Source organism: Hordeum vulgare, chromosome 4H (genome assembly GCF_904849725.1).
Source record: "Hordeum vulgare subsp. vulgare chromosome 4H, MorexV3_pseudomolecules_assembly, whole genome shotgun sequence".
Lineage (NCBI taxonomy): Eukaryota > Viridiplantae > Streptophyta > Magnoliopsida > Poales > Poaceae > Hordeum > Hordeum vulgare.
In genome coordinates, this window is record NC_058521.1 from 297,939,735 (window position 1) to 297,952,911 (window position 13,177).

A 13,177-nucleotide genomic window follows, 5' to 3' on the forward strand; every position below is an offset into this window, starting at 1 on the left:
GTACCGACATTAGCTCATTGATGCATACAACATGAATCAGATTTATAAAAAGCACATTGTAATGTAAATATGTATGAATGATGAAAAGTATAACTTCATTGTTACTCCTATATCTGTGATGAAGATTCTTAAAAGACAACAATGATCTATATATCATGAGTATTATAACATTAGATATTAATTTGGAGTGGCATACTAAGAGTTTACATTTCTCATTGGTTTAAGTTAGCTTTAAATAAAGGAATGCATTGCAAGAGCATACGTCGTTTTAATCCCTTTGGACAAAGATCAGTGCTAGTTGTCCTATCAACATATTTCTTCAACCCTTGTTTGTTCAGTGTGCGGTTTATATTTTTGTCTAGTGCAAAGTACTGGCAGTGCTATAAAACCAATTAAATAGAGTGTATACTACACGGGAACATAAAAATGTGAATTGGTGGAGAAAAATGATCTAAATGAAAAAGGAGGAATGAGAATAGCTGACATACCCGCATATCACAAACATGCTGAGTTGAACCAAGAAAACCAATTTTCAGCCTATTTTAAGCAAAAAAAAACTCAATTGCCCTATGTGAGCATGATGAAGCAGAGAGGAAAAAGCAATCTATATGATATTGTTCTGTGATTGCTATCTTGGCATACATTACATATGGGTGTGTAACTTTTAGTATTAAATTGGTGCTGAAATGGTGCTATATAATGTTTGTGTAAGTGTTGCAAAAACTGATGATATTTTCTTTCTCTTCTACGAATACAACAATTTTCTGTATGCAGACGATGGGCACAGTTAATCCATCATAGAAAAGTTTTCTTCTGCTAAACTGAGATCCAAAATATGATTAATAAGTTATAGGCAAGAGCAAAGGAGCCAGAAAATCATTGAACAAAGTGAACTGATATGGCAAAAGTTTTTCCTCTGGTACACTTAAGAAAATACAGCAAAATAGCAGATAGGTAGATACATTGAGCACATTGTATGTCCATCGCATATCGCTCGACCTTTTTAGAGCTAAATACAATAGTAGATTTAAATAATATAACTGATGGAGTGAGCGTAGCCACCAAAATGGCTGGTCTTCAGTTAGGATCTCCATAGCAGCATTCTAAAAACAGAATTAGTTAGAGAAAAGACACAACATAGAAATTTTGAACAAAAAACAATTAATCCAGTGGATTTTGTGTTAATTTATTAGCTCGGTGTTAAGTTTGGTCGGCATGGTGAGACACATTATATAGTATATCATCTAAGGAACAAAACTGATTTCAGCATATAGCATCATACTACTCATCTTGACACTATGAATGGCTTTGATTTTTTTCTGATTATAAGTTTGCATACCCTATGAAAGCCCCACAAATTATGTTGTGCAAGAAATAAAAAGTAGATATCACTTTCTACAAAAAAGCAAGTTGATAAAACACTTTCCCAAGCAGGAGGAAGCAAAGTTGTGTTGACGCGCCGGAGTACGTGAAGTTGGAACAAAAAGGGTATGCTCAGTATACAATAGACTTGCAAATTTGGAAGTACAAAGCTGAAAAACTCATCACCTCGTGCTGTTGTTGCTGGATTGTCGTGCTTCAACTGAGCACGCAGATAAATTAGTTATCTCTCACCTACACATTTTCCATGGAGGTAGAGCTATGGGCTGCCATCCCCGTGTGCATGATGATGTTGTGCGCATTGTACAGCCGTGCATGGTGATATTTATCAACTAAAATCATCTTAATAGTTCTCACACTCCAGCAACTTAGGTTATATGGCTCATCCGTTCTTCAAGATAAACGCCGCCACATAGAATGGGGAACACTGATTGTTGGGGTTGTCCTGCACACACAGAAGTGTCCTAATTGGATCGCAAACCAGCTGAGGGCTTCTTGTGTACCTTTTCTTAAAAGTAGAATGATGCAAGAATATGAACCATGATCAATGAAAAAAGACAGAATTTTTATGCTATTTCTCTGCGGTTGTAGTTGTAAGCCAGGTATTTCTACATGTTAGAACATGCTTGGATACAGAAAATTCGAAGAAAACATGCATAAACCGGCCTACTTCTGCATAGGGAAAATGATTTTATATGATATATTGACATTACAAATATTAAATACGTAGAAAAATAAACATCATATGGCCCATACATATTTCTTTTAGAGATTGGCTTCTGGCACATTGCCCATAAATAGCAAAGATCAATCTGATGTAATTCAAAAGACGACCTGAAATAGATAAAAAACATCATATTGTGTATAGGCAAGGAGAATTGTTTTTAGCAGATTTCTGCATTTCTAGGTCTTCATGAAAGAGCGAGGAAAATGTGCAGGACAGGTGGAGCATAAGAGGTGTCAAAATATGGAGAAGCTGCTGCTCAAAGAGGTTTGCATTTGCACATGAGGAAGATGCTAGGGGCCGATGAGGACTCACCGCATCCTTCAATCCTCTAGGTTCAGAACAATTGGACAGACAACTCAAGTGAACTAGCAGCAAGGGAACACAAATTTTCACCTCATCATCTTCCACCTCCTGCCAATCCTCATCGTCCCGTCCTTCATCCTGCAAAATGGCAGAGCATTACTTGTAAAAATTTCTTTCCAGCTCCAGCACAAATGGGGTGCTCGAGATCCTACAGCCAAGAACTCTAAATCCCCACCAGCTGGGCACAAGAAACATGCCAAGAACGGCATAAAGAACACCCAGACGCGCCAAATCTCACAAGACGAGCGAGATTTTGGAGAAAAGATCGCCGAGCAATCATCACCCAAGGTACTGGGAAATCACCGTATCCTTGTCGGCGGGACGCGCCGAAGGTCCTGGCGGCTGAGGCGGGGGCGCCGAGGTGGGAGGCGCCGAAGCGTCGAGAGATGGCTACAAGTAATGGAGCGGAGGGTGCGGTCGATGTTCTTGTGGGCGGTGCGGACGACGTGGGTGTGGAGCTGGATGGGGCGCATGGCAGCGTCGAGCGCGGAGAGGCGGCTGTCGAAGGAGCCGAGGATGGAGACGACGACGTACGTGGCCGCCTAGCTCCGGCCCAGCGATTCCCGCAGCAGCGCTCCTCCTCTGTGACCCTCCATCCCGCTGCCCGAGGACGGATGCTCCTCCTCCTCCTGGAGAGCTTGGGCCGGAGAGGCGGGGCGGATCTGGGGGACGAGATCCGGGGCTGCGCGCAGGCACAGCGGAGCGGGGCGGTCTGGGGGACGGGATCCGGGGCGGATCCGGGGGACCAGATCCGAGGCAGGCACTGCCGGTTAGCAATGGCGCACCCCGGAGCGGTGTGCCATTAGATTTTTTTGATAGCAATGGCGCATCCCCATGCAATGTGCCATTAGTAAATATTTTTTATATAGCAATGGCGCATTTCACAGAGGTGCGCCATTAGTAATCTTCTTTTTGGATAGCAATGGCTCACCCCAAAGAGGTGCGCCATTAGTAATATTATTTTTTTTGGATAGCAATGGCGCTCGGGGGGGAGGGAGGGGTGGGTGGTGCGCTCGGCCGATTCTGTTCGGGGGAACCGAGCAAGGAGACAGGGGAGGGTGCGGGGGTCGTCGGCGGCGGTGGAGCGGGGAAGGGTGCGGGGGGTCGTCGGCGACGGTGGAGCAGGGGAGGGTGCGGGGGGGTCGGCGGCGGCGGCGGTGGAGCGGGCCGGGAAGGGTGCGGGGGGTCATCGGCGGCGGTGGAGCGGGAAGGGTGCGGGGGGTCGGTAGCGGCGGTGGAGCGGGGTAGGGTGCGGGGGGTCGGCTGCGGCGGTGGAGCGGGGGAGGGTGCGGTGGTGCTCGGCGGCGGTGGAGCGGGGGAAGGGTGCGGGGGGTCGTCTGCGGCGGTGGAGCGGGGAAGGGTGCGGGGGGTGCTCGGCGGCGGTGGAGCGGGGAGGGTGCAGGGGGTGCTCGACGGCGAGGGTGGTGGTGCGCCATTAGTAGTTTTGCAAAAAAAAAAATTATATTAGTGGCGCACCACCTACATATGCGCCATTAGTAACCCTGGTTACTAATGGCGCACCTCCTCTGGTGCGCCACTAGTAGTTCTGCAAAAAAAAATAGTGGTGGCGCACCACCAACAGATGCGCCATTAGTAACACTGGTTACTAATGCGCACTAGCTATGGTGCGCCATTAGTAGTTTGCAAAAAAAACCCCAAAAAAAATTATAGTAGTGGCGCACTACTAACAGATGCGTCATTAGTAACCCTGGTTACTAATGGCGCACCAGCTACTGGTGCGCCATTAGTAGTTTTGCAAAAAAATAAAAATTAAAAAAATATAGTAGTGGCGCACTGAGTGTGTGGTGCGCCATTAGTGTCCATCACACTAATGGCACAACTCACATGGTGCGCCACTACTATATAGTAGTGGCGTACTGCTTGTGTGGTGCACCATTAGCCCTTTTCCTAGTAGTGTATGACTTTGATGCATGCATGCATTTTTATAATCAATTTGTTTGTTATTACCGTAAAGGCGTTCATGATGGCCAGTGGAACGATGGTGGACACGTGGTTGCGGTCAGCGGTGCAGGACATGAAAGAAAATAACCGGACAAAGATTTTATGTCCGTGTCGTAGATGCAAAGGAGGAGTTTGGCTCAACCCCTATGACGATGGTCGTGTGATGGCGCACCTACTCATGACTAGTTTCATGCATGGCTATACTCGGTGGATAATTTAAGATGAGGATGATGAGGAGGAGGACACCGACGGGGCAGGCAATGACGACACGGGGCAAGACGAATGGATGACCGATAATGGTGGCGGAGAAGGGGCCGGACAAGGCGGCGGGCAAGGGGCCGGACATGGCGGCGGGGAAGGGGCCGGACATGGCGGCGGAGAAGGGGTCAGAAATGGTGGCAGAGAAAACATGGACTCCACGCCGCAGACTTTGTCAGTAGTATGTTCATTTCTGTGGGACCCTCATGTTCAAGCACCGCTTCGCAAGGAGACGAGTACTAATAGAGCTGCTTCTAGAGAGGAGGCCAAGCTGGAGCAACATGTGGCAGACTCGAACACTTCATTGTATGATGGTTGCGATCCCGAGGTGACCTGCTTGAGTTTCATGCCCGAACTCCTGAAAACGAAGGCTAGAAACGAATGGAACGACACTAGCCTCGATGAGCTTCTCAAGTGCCTAAAGAATGTTCTTCCTGTGGGGAGTCTATGTCCTACTAGTGTGGATGAGGCCAAGAAGATTGTGTGCCATCTTGATCTGCCACACGTTAGATACCCTGCATGCATCAAAGATTGCATAATTTATCGGAATGAGCACACAGAAAAGACAAGTTGTCCGGTGTGAATGCTTATCGATACGAGAAGGCCGGGGAGAAATCTCCCAGAAAGTTGTATGGTACTTACCGATCACTCCCCGTCTGCAACGTTATGTTGTAGATCCCAAGGAAGCAAAGCTCATGTGTTGGCACGTGGAGAGGGAAAAGCCCGACGATGGAGATGATCCGAAGCTGAGACACCTCGTGGATGGAAGCGAGTGGAACGCGTTCAACGGCGAATATAGGTATTTCGCATGTGATGCAAGTAATATCGTGCTCGGCGTGTGTACCGATGGCATGAATCCATTTGGCAACCAGAACACCAACCATAGCAGATGGCCCGTGTTTGTATGGTTGTACAACCTCCCCCTGGTTGTCCATGAAGTCGAAGTACATACACATGAGCATGCCGATTCAAGGGCCGAAACAACCAGGAAATAATATTAATTTGTATCTCGGGGTATTTCAAGAGGAGTTAGACACGTTATGGAAAACACGGGCCAAGACATGGGACACCAGCAAAGGCGAGTATTTCTATATAAAGTCGCACTCATCACGACGGTGCATGACTATCTCGGTTACGAATATGTCGCAGGCCAGGTGTGCCATGGATATTGCAGATGCACGCGGTGCATGGATGATACTACATCTAAGCAGCTAACGTGAACAAAAGATAAAGGGTGTGGGAAAATCATGTACATGGGGCATCGAAGATGGCTCGAGAAGGAAGACTTGTGGAGAAACCATGGAGATCTATTCAATGGTGAGGCTGAGCATCGAGGACCTCCATGTAAGGGGAGCGGCGCCGAAATCGATGAGCAGTTGAAAAACTGCGAACAGTGCCCCGTGCAGAGAAAGACGATGAAAAAGGCGCCGGAGCTGCTGCTGAAGGTATGGAAGACGAGGTCTGTTTTCTGGGACTTGGAGTACTAACACAAACTTGACACGCCTCATTGCCTTGATCAAATGCATATATGTAAGAATATACTTGAGAGTTTGCTTGCGACACTGATGAACATGCCGGATAAGACGAAGGATGGGCTGAAGGCAAGAAAAGACTGGCAAGATTAGATAATTAGGGCAGATCTGCACATGTCGCGCCATAAAAAGTTAGAGGAGACAGAGACAGAGGAGCGGGAGAAGAAGGAAAAAAAGTGAAGGAAGAGGATTATTGCCCCCTTCTTGCTTCACCTTAAGTCTGGCTGATATCGATCAATTCTTCAAGTGCCTTACCGGAATCAAAGTTAGTTCCGGTTACTGTGGGAAGACAAGCAGATTTCTATACACGAAGAAGAAAAGGTTCAGCAAGATGAAGTCCCATGACTGTCATGAGATGATGACGCATGTACTACCTGTTGCACTTAGAGGGATAATGGTCAAGCACGTCCGTGACACGCTTATTGTTCTCTGCAACTTTTTCGACGTCATCTCTTGAAAGTCGAGCAGTGTGAAGCAGCTCCGAAGTATACTGGAAGAGATCATTGTGATACTAACTGAGCTTGAGATGTACTTCCCGCCCGCGTTCTTTGACGTCCTGGTGCATCTATGTGTCCATATTGTGGACAACATAATAGACTTGGGGTCGTCATTCCTGCACAAAGTGATGCCGTTCGAGAGGATGAATGGGGTCATCAAAAGGATTCGTTCGTTACATGTCCCGTCTGGATGGAAGCATCGTCCAGGGATACCTGACACAAGAGTGCATCTTTTTCTGCGAGAATTTTCTATATGACGCACACCATCCGCCTGCTGTTGGCTTTCCTGTTAACAAGCACGTTGGGTGGCTCGAAGGAGAAGGTCAGTCCAACGGTCATAGGGAACTGCATGTGGCCTACTCAGATCAACACAACGACTTTGACAGAGCAAACTTGGTATTGCTACAACACCTAGATCAGGTAGATCCTTCCGTGACACTGCACAGACAAACTATCACAAAGAAGTATCGTGACCGGTGGGTATGCAGGACGGACACCGAAGTTACTAGAGAGCACAACTCCACTTTCCTGTATTGGTTCAAAGAGCATATTCTTAATAATCCCCCAAAAGAGGGCTCTAAGGACAGATTCATCATATACGCCTTAGAACATGGCCCCTCGCCCAACCTCACCACCTATCAGGCGTACGACATCAATGGATACACACTCAACACGAAGGCGAAAGATATGAACAGTGATTTTAAGAAGTCAGGGGTAACGATGGAATGCATGACCGGCAGCGGCAATGACGCAACTGAGAGATTTTACGGAAGGGTCGAGGAGATCTGGGAGCTTGAATTCTCTGGACTGCACAACACGATGATATTTCGTGTCAGATGGGCTAAGAATGTCGAAAGAAAATATCATTATTTCACTACCATGACTATGCCCGACGCTAAGAGCACTATGGTGAACGTCATCCCAAAAAACGAGCCATGGGTACACGCTAAGCACGTGACACAATGCTTCTTCATAACCGACACGAGCAATCCTAGTCATGCTGTCGTGAGGCGAGGCAAAAGGAACATCATTGTAATGGATGGAGTCGCTAACGAGGAAGACTACGACCAGTACGACAACCCAATGATGGAAGATAACGATGACGATGAAGTATACGTCAAAAGAAGAATCAATACTACATTACTTAAGAAATATCGTACTCCATGGAAAAGGAAAAGTCACAATGAGGGGCTCAATTATTCGTCAACGAACAAGAAGGGAAAGAAGCTCACTCAAAAATGAAAATGTCGAAGCTGAGAAACCGTTATTGATCAAATGATGTAATATATATATGTTCCTATTTTGTATGCCCACATAACCAATATGGGTAAAATGATGTAATATGTATGTTCTTATTTTGTATAGCACATTAAACTGTTATGGCTCAAATGATGCAATATATATCGCCTTAGTTACATACGTTGTATCAGCTTCCCTTCGTTCCGGCTTTTGGAAAAAAGGAAAAGAAGAAAAGAAAATGAAAAGAAGACAAGAAACTAAAAGTAAAAGAAAAGAAGAAAAAAAGAAAAACAAAAGAAAAGAAGAAAAAAGAAAAACAATAGCAAAAGCGCATGTTTGAAAAAGCGCTATAACTAGTGGTGTTAGGAGTAGCGCGTTTTCCCGGAACACGCTATGATACATCCATTTTGCATCATTCTTTCATGTTGATATTTATTCCTTTTTGGGCTGTTATTTCACTTCACGGTACAATACTTATGCCTTTTCTCTCTTATTTTAAGGGTTTCCATGAAGAGGGAGAATGCCGACAGCTGGAATTCTGGCCTGAAAAAGGAGCAAGTTTGAGATGCCTATTCTGCGCAACTCCAAAAGCCGTGGAAATCAATGTGGATTTTTTGGGAATACATAAAAAATACTGGGCGGAAGAAGTGACAGAGGAGCGCAACCAAGGGGCCATAAGCCTGGTAGGCGCGGCCTACCCCCTGGCCGCGCCTAGGGGGCTTGTGGGCTCCCTGTTGGCCCACAGGCTCCCCTCTTCTGCTATATGAAGGGTTTCGTTCTGAAAAAAATCAGGAGGAGGCTTTTCGGAGGATTCGCCGCCGCCATGAGGCGGAACTTGAGCAGAACCAATCTAGAGCTCCAGCAGGACTATCCTGCCGGGGAAACATCCCTCCCGGAGTGGGAAATCATCGCCATCGTCATCACCAACACTCCTCTCATCGGAGGGGACTCATCACCATCAACATATTCATCAGCACCATCTCATCTCCAAACCATAGTTCAACACTTGTAACCAATCTCCGTCTCGCGACTCCGATTGGTACTTGTAAGGTTGCTAGTAGTCTTAATTACTCTTTGTAGTTGATGCTAGTTGGGTTACTTGGTGGAAGAGTTTATGTTCAGATCCTTGATGTTACTCATTACCTCTCTCGTCATGAATATGATTATGCTTTGTGAGTAGTTACTTTTGTTCCTAAGGACATGGGATAAGTCATGCTAATAGTAGTCATGTGAATTTGGTATGCGTTCGATATTTTGATGTGTTGTATGTTGTTTTTCCTCTAGTGGTGTTATGTGAACGTCGACTACAAAACACTTCACCATTACTTGGGCCTAGAGGAAGGCATTGGGAAGTAGTAAATAGATGATGGGTTGCTAGAGTGCCAGAAGCTTAAACCCTAGTTTATCCGTTGCTTCGTAAGGGGCTGATTTGGATCCACTAGTTTAATGCTATGGTTAGACTTTGTCTTAATTCTTCTTTCGTAGTTGCGGATGCTTGCGAGAGGGGTTAATCATAAGTGGGATTCTTGTCCAAGTAAGGGCAGTACCCAACCGCCGGTCCACCCACATATCAAACTATCAAAGTAACGAACGCGAATCATATGAACATGATGAAAACTAGCATGACAGAAATTCCCGTGTGTCCTCGGGAGCGTTTTCCTCCTATAAGGCTTTGTCCAGGCTTGTCCCTTGCTACAAAAGGGATTGGTCCACTTTGCTGCACCGTTGTTACTTTTGTTACTTGTTGCTTGCTACGAATCATGTCACCACGCAACTACTTGTTACCGATAATTTCAGTGCTTGCAGATATTACCTTGCTGAAAACCACTTGTTAGATCCTTCTTCTCCTCGTTGGGTTCGACACTCTTACTTATCGAAAGGACTACGATAGATCCTCTATACTTGTGGGTCATCAAGACTCTTTTCCTGGAGTCGTTGCCGGGGAGTGAACCGCCTTTGGTAAGTGGAACTTGGTAAGGAAACATTCATATAGTGTGCTGAAATTTATGGTCACTTGTCACTATGGAAACTAATCCTTTGAGGGGCTTGTTCGGGGTATCTTCACCTCGAACGGAAGCACAAATAGTTGCTCCTCAACCTGCTGCACCTGCTGAAAATATTTGCTTTGAATTTCCTTCGGGTATGCTTGAGAAACTGCTGGCTAATCCTTTTACAGGAGATGGAACATCACATCCAGACTTGCATCTAATCTATGTAAATGAAGTTTGTAGTTTATTTTAGCTTGCAGGTTTGCCCGAGGATGAGGTCAGGAAGAAGGTCTTTCCCTTATCTTTGAGGGATAAGGCGTTGACATGGTATAGGCTATGTGATGATACTGGATCATGGAACTACAATCGGTTGAAATTGGAATTCCATCAAAAGTTTTATCCTATGCATCTAGTACATCGTGATCGGAATTATGTTTATAATTTTTGGCCTCATGACAGAGAAAGCATCGCTCAAGCTTGGGGGAGGCTTAACTCAATGTTACATTCATGCCCAACCATGAGCTCTCGAGAGAAATTATCATTCTGAACTTCTATGCTCGACTTTCTCATGATGATCGCACTATGCTTGACACTTCTTGTAATGGTTCTTCTTTGAAGAGAGATATTGACTTCAAATGTAATTTATTGGAGAGAATTAAACGCAACTCAAAAGATTGGGAGCTTGATGAAGGTAAGGAGTCAGGTATGAATTTCAAGTTTGATTGCGTTAAATCCTTTGTTGAAACAAATACTTTTTGTGATTTTAGCGCTAAGTATGGACTTGACTCTGAGATAGTAGCTTCATTGTGTGAATCATTTGCTGCTCATATTGATCTCCCCAAAGAGAAGTGGTTTAAATATCATCCTCCCTTAGAAGTCAATGTAGTTAAACCCAATCCAGTTCAAGAGAGAGTCATTGCCTATAATGATCCTATTGTTCCCAGTACTTACATTGAGAAACCAGCTTTCCCTGTTAGGATAAAGGATCATTCTAAAGCTTCAACTGTGATACGTAGAGGCTACATTAGAACACATACACCCCCTGAGCAAATTAGAGTTGAACCTAGCATTGCTATTATCAAAGATCTCCCGTCCGATGATGTTGAGGGACATACTATTCACTTATGTGGAGATGCTGCTAGAATTGCTAAACCTCACGCTAGAGATAAACATAGGCCTGTTGTTGGCACGCCTGTTGTTTCTGTTAAGATAGGAGATCATTGTTATCATGGTTTATGTGACGTGGGTGCTAGTATTAGTGTAATACCTCAATCCTTATAAGATGAAATCAAAGACGAGATTGCACCTGTTGAGATAGAGCCTATTGATGTCACTATTCAGCTTGCCAATAGAGATATTATCTGCCCTCTGGGAATTGTTAGGGATGTTGAAGTCTTGTGTGCTAAAACGAAGTATCCTGATGATTTCCTCGTTCTTTCTACCACTCAAGATAGCTTTTGTCCTATCATGTTTGGCAGACTTTTTCTCAATACTGTCAATGCTCATATTGACTGTGAGAAGCAAACTGTCACTGTTGGCTTTGAAGGTGTGTCACATGAGTTCAATTTCTCCAAGTTTGGTAGACAACCTCATGAAAAAGAGTTGCCTAGTAAGGATGAAACTAATGCCTTAGCTTCTATTGCCGTCCCTCCTACTGATCCCTTAGAGCAATACTTCCTTGAGCATGAAAATGATATGCATATGGATGAAAGGGATGAGATAGATAGAGTTGTCTTAGAACAATATGCTATTCTTAAGAATAACTTTGCGTGTTGAACTTCTTGGGGATCCACCCCCACCAAAGGGTGATCCTGTGTTCGAGCTTAAACAGTTGCCTGATACTCTTAAGTATGCTTATCTTGATGAAAAAGAGATATATCATGTTATTATTAGTGCTAGCCTCTCAGAGCATGAAGAAAAGAAGTTACTAAAAACTCTGAGAAAGCACCGTGCTGCTATTGGATATACTCTTGATGATCTTAAGGGCATTAGTCCCACTCTATGCCAGCACAAGATTAAAACTAATCTTGATTCCAAAACAGTTGTTGATCATCAAAGGAGATTAAATCCTAAGATGAAAGAAGTAGTGAGAAAAGAAATACTAAAGCTCGTGGAAGCAGGTATTATCTATCCTGTTGCTCACAGTGATTCTGTGAGCCCGGTGCATTGCGTCCCTATGAAGGGAGGCATTACCTTTGTCCGTAATGATAAGGATGAGTTGATCCCACAGAGGATTATTACTAGCTATAGAATGGTGATCGATTTTAGGAAATTGAATAAAGCCACTAGGAAAGATCATTACCCTTTGACTTTTATCGACCAAATGCTAGAAAGAATGTCTAAACACACACACTTCTGCTTTCTAGACGGTTATTCTGGTTTCTCCCAAATACCAGTTGCACAATCCGATCAGGAGAAAACCACTTTCACCTGCCTTTTCGGTACCTTTGCTTATAGACGTATGCCTTTTGGCTTATGTAATGCACCTGCCACCTTTCAAAGATGTATGATGGCTATATTCTTTGACTTTTGTGAAAAGATTGTTGAGGTTTTCATGGATGACTTCTACATTTACGGGTCTTCCTTTGATGATTGCCTCAGCAACCTCGATCGGGTCTTGAAGAGATGTAAAGACACCAAACTTGTCTTCAATTGGGAGAAGTGCCACTTTATGGTTAATGAAGTCATCGTCTTAGGACATAAAATTTCTGAAAGAGGTATTGAAGTCGATAATGCTAAAGTTGATGCGACCGAGAAAATGCCATACCCCACAGATATCAAAGGTATAAGAAGTTTCCTTGGTCATGCTGGTTTCTATAGAAGGTTCATTAAAGACTTCTCTAAGATTTCTAGGCCTCTTACCAATCTCCTGCAAAAGGATATTCCTTTTGTTTTTGACGATGATTGTGAGGAAGCTTTCGAAATATTTAAGAAGGCTTTGATAACTGCACATATTGTTCAACCGCATGATTGGAACTTACCTTTTGAAATCATGTGTGATGCTAGTGATTATGTTGTTGGTGTTGTCCTTGGGCAAAGAGTTGACAACAAGTTGAATTTTATTCACTATGATAGTAAAACTCTAGACAGTGCCCAGAGAAACTATGCCACTATGGAAAAGGAATTTTTAGCAGTCGTGTTTGCATGTGAAAAGTTCAGGTCTTACATGTTGATTCCAAAGTCACTATTCACACAAATCACGTTGCTATTAAGTACCTCATGGAGAAGAAG